Genomic DNA, 4,660 nt, shown 5'->3' with positions numbered 1-4,660 from the left:
TGCAGACAGTGATTTTGGAGATTGAGAGCGCCCAGAGGGAGGAGAAGTGTTTACAGTGAAAATGGTAACAATAATTAAATTTGTAAATGAGATTTTAAAAATACGTGATCTATTCTCGAGCTAGTTTTTAGAGCAGTTGATGCTAAAAACGTGAAGATTAACGATGAAATGCGAGCTAAAACAAGACAGTAATCAAACCGAAGGGGTCTGTTGCCCAGATGCAAAGCCAGTCGATAAGGACCTCGGGGTTGGGACTCGAATCGAGTTTGAGCTATCGGGGGCAACCGGGAATAGGATAACAATTAAGGATACGATCAAGCAAGGCTCTTTACGACCAAAGTTGCGCAATATAGCATGAAATAAGTAAGAAAACAATAAATGTTAAAGCGGCCCCGAGCCAGTGAAAATGAACAAAATAGGAGAAAAAGAGAGATATTATTGCTTTAGTGGATAAATGGAGCAACATCAACCTTTTACAAAGTGGTATGGGTTCCCCTTATATAGGAGAGGGAACACGGTATGGTACAAATATGTGGAGATTAAATACAAAGTACGGAGATGGGATGGTTTGACGTGATGCCTCAACATAGGCTCTGGATAGGCCGGGCCTGTCAGACATAGCCATGTGCCTTGGGGGCTTTCCACTCCGTCCTGGCTTCGGTCTTTGTTTCCTCCGAGTCGGGCTCCGACGAGCCCCGAGGTCGGCAACTAGGTCATGGCCTTCCGCCCTCGGGGTCCCGAGGCATGCTTCCGAAATGTCCCGACAGCGAGAAATCAAGTCTTCTAATTTCGCCACATATAGATAGTCTCTGCGTTTCCCATAACGAAGAGATGGGAAATGATTCTGACACTTGACTCCTCGAGCTTCTTTTGGCAATGCCATATCGATGATGCGACTCCTCGCGTAATCTTCATGGTGATTGGACATTCACGGGCTCGTGCTTTTCAACTTCATTCATTTTACTCCTGATTCTTGTTTTTCACGGTGAAGGTACCGTCGTCGGTTCGATTTTCCATGGATGCATTAACTGTATCCGTCGGTCAGCCTTCCAAATCCTAGATGACCGTGTCGTAATCTCCAATAAATGGGGGTGCCTTGGCTTTGCTTTTCCTATCCTAGTGCTTCCGTTGGCTCGCTTGCCTTTCCCTTCTTATCATCTTCTTTCACCCCTGAACATCATGCTAGGGGCTCTTGACCTTAAGGTCGTTTGGAGGAGTTTCCTTAGACTGTGTTATGGCCTTCTACCGGGGCTTCCCTTAGTCGAACATAAACGTGTCATTCGGCTGTTGTTACGGTTATCGGTATGCTGGCTCTTGCTGTTGCTGCTGGGCCGAGGTGATGTTGGACGGGGAGTCGGTTTCTCCCTTATGTAGATAGCTGTTTGGATTATGCACCACTGCTCACTCTCCTACCCGGGCCTGGTGTGACACTTCATCCTTAGGGCTTTTTCTTTCCCAAGGGATAAAGTGGCACTACTGATCGCTGAGGCTGGGGCCCGCCGAATCTTTAACCTTTGGCTTTGGCCGGCCATGTCTCTTTTCTCTGCCTCCTCTGCATCCCCTCCTTTTCCTCTTCTTCATCTTCTCTGGCGGGGATCCCTCGGGGGATTAAGCTGGGAACCTATGGGAGGTGGAGATCGAAGGGGTCACCCTCGAGGATACGTGCTCGAGGGTGCGGTGCCCAATGATGCTGATACCGGAGATGGACTCTCGAGGGCGGACTGGGCGCCGGGATTCATCGCATGTACATCCTTCTGTTCCTTCGCTTTGGGCATAGACTCCTGTAGGCTTTTGCAAGTTATATGTAATGACCCCTCGATGGCTGCTTGTACACAAACTTTTATGAATAAGAATATACCCCGTTGATTTTTGCTTTCGAACTTTGCTTTGTTTCTGTATGCTCTCTTTCCCTTCGGGGCCCTTTGAATGCTTTCTTTTGTTTGCTGGCTGCTGATATCGGGCTTGGGCACGGGCGTCCATCCCGGTATTCTACTAATCGGCATAGCTCTCATCCGAACCTATTGTCATACTTCGGACCAATCTTGGTTGATCTGATAGGTTCGGTTTATCGAGCCCCTCCGAGTTGTATGGAGATCATGCATCAAATCCTGGGGCCTTCGGGAATGTTACCTTGGATGAAGGTCATCTTCGGGTACCCGGGGCCCCCTATTGATCTTGATGTAGATAGCCCCTTTAGAATGTATAGGATAGACTTCTGCTAAGGAGTTTGCCTGTATTCGGGCACTTCCTCGGACCTTCGTGGAGCTTTAGCGATCGGAGCTTTCTATGTTTATTCCTTTTTTCAGAAAGAGGGGATCACGAGACCAGGTACTTGCCTTGCGTCAAGTGTTGGTGTTTAAAGCTTCCCGAAGTCCTACTTCTTTGGGCCGGGGGTTCTTGACGTAGAGTGCTATCTTGAGCTCAGAGATAATACGAACGACCTCTCGAGTCTTGACTTCTCGTTGAAGGATGCTTTCTGGACCGGGTATTGACCCGTCGACCTGTATCGATGCTGTTGGCTTCCCGGGGCTTGCCTCGGGCAGGCAAGTCATCGCTGCTTCTCACATATATGTGGGCCGGCTTTGGCTTTTTCGCAAGACTTCACTATTTTTAGACAGCCTCCTTTCTACTTTGGCACGAGGTACTTCATCTCTTTAGGCGCAAAAAGTGTTGGTGTGCGCCCTTGCTTTGGCCTGCTAGTTTCACCATAGTCATGAAAACCACTTCAGGGCCGATCCGGTAGGGGATGGGGGGTGCTGCTCCTGGTGCTCAGGAACCGAGGGAGTTCGCTCTGGATATGGCATCCTTGATAAGAGAGGAACACCTGGAGATGGCGAGGAGATACTGCGGGTGAAGCAAGGGGATAACACTGCAGGTGCTTTCCCCAGATAAGGGCATTGCGGACTCCACCGATGGATTCTTGAGCGTATACCTATTCCTATTTGCATTTGGCCCCCAAAATAGGGCTGTGCTTGATCTTTGCTCGAAATATCGAGTTACCCTGGCACAGATTCATCCGTCGTTTTGGCGAAAGGCGTTGATGATAAGGTTCTTCGCGGAGAAAGCCGGGCTTGAATTCACGCTTGATCACCTTGTCAGGCTATATCGGCCCTTCCATCATCGAGGCTTGCTAACTCTAAGGTGTCGTTCGTCCACGCCCTTTGTTATTGATGACGAGGAAAACGGGGATCGAGAGTGGGCCAGTTGGTTTATCTGGGTCTGGACGACCGACATTATCCTTGTGGAGTTTTTGCCATTTCCCGAAGGGTGGAATTATGCACGCGAGTGAGGTGTTTGGTGCTTTTTCGGGTTTTGCCTATAGCAAAAATCAGCTGAGTAATAATGTTGTCTCCCTTGTTGCAGCAACTTCTTGGATGCCGAGTGAAGTCCATGATCTGCCTGGCTGGGTCCGGAAGCTGTGACCCATTCGTCCTGCAACGAGCGCAGGTGGCAAGCTGTATTTCGTACCGGATGGGGAGCGCAGTACCAAGGTATGTGCGTATGCTGCCTTTGCCTTGCCTTCGCATACCCGAGGTAATATTTTCCCTTTCAATTTGTGATGGATTTGCCGTTTGCAGATATCAGGTGGTTCTTTGGAATGAGGCACCCCTAGTGTGACGGAGCTTTTAGTGGTACTGATCGGGCTCACATTTTCGAGGAAGGGGCGTCGCCCGGGTCCGCTGCTCTCGGAATGCCTGATCCTCGGCCGGCGGTTCCTTCGAGCGAATACGTCGTGCCCAAGGTCGGTTCTTCTGGGGCCGCAGGGGCAAGATCAATAGAAGTGTGTTCCGACTTTGAGGAAGTCCGTCGGCTTCACTTTGTGGTGAGTTTATGTACAATTTCCTTCTGCCCCATGTCCTCCTCCCTCTATTGAACCTTTATTGTGCAGGCCTGTGATAGGCTTAGGTCTGAGCTGCTCCGTTAAGGGGCCAAAATTCAGAAGATTCTGGATGAGGTCGAATCCCTTAGGTTCCTTAGCGAGGAGAAGGAAGTTGAGCTGCGGCATTGGTGATATGAGGTGTACCGGAGCTCAAACTATGAGAGCTATTTGATGGAGCAAGTAACTTCCTGTAGCACGTGCTTCGCTTCTTTCTATCCTTAAGGCTAACCCCTTTTGCCGTATCAGTTGCAGAGGAAGGCGGGGGCCTTGGAGTACCTCAAAGGCGATGTCAACCGTGTCAGAGTTGCTTACGGGGAGCTAAAAGCTCAAGTGCAGGCTCAAACTTTGGAGGAGATGAGTGCCTCGGCTAAGGTTCCTGCCTTCGAGGTCCAACTCCGCTTGACTCATGACAACACCAAAGTTCAAGAGGATATGATTGGGAAACTCGAATCTGATTTCTTGAAAGTCAGAGCTGAGATAATTGATACCCGGGCAGAAGCGGCACTAAGCCGAACCAAGGCCGATCATGAGATGGCGATTCGTATAAAGGATGCTGCTGATGCCCAAGCTGAGCTAAAGCGAGCCCTCGATCGGGAGAAGAGGATCGAGGAATATGTTCGTTGTAGATCCCGAAGAGAGGTACTCAAGGAGGTCGGTGTAAGGGGTTTTGTCCTCTCGGAGGAATTGGCTCGAGCAAGGGCGGATGAGCGTGACGCTCGGTCATTTCTTGTTGACGTTGCGGAGGGCGAACTCGACAAGCTATAGCCCTTTAGCGTAGAG

Source organism: Nicotiana tabacum, chromosome 16 (genome assembly GCF_000715075.1).
Source record: "Nicotiana tabacum cultivar K326 chromosome 16, ASM71507v2, whole genome shotgun sequence".
Lineage (NCBI taxonomy): Eukaryota > Viridiplantae > Streptophyta > Magnoliopsida > Solanales > Solanaceae > Nicotiana > Nicotiana tabacum.
This window is presented reverse-complemented; position numbering follows the sequence as displayed.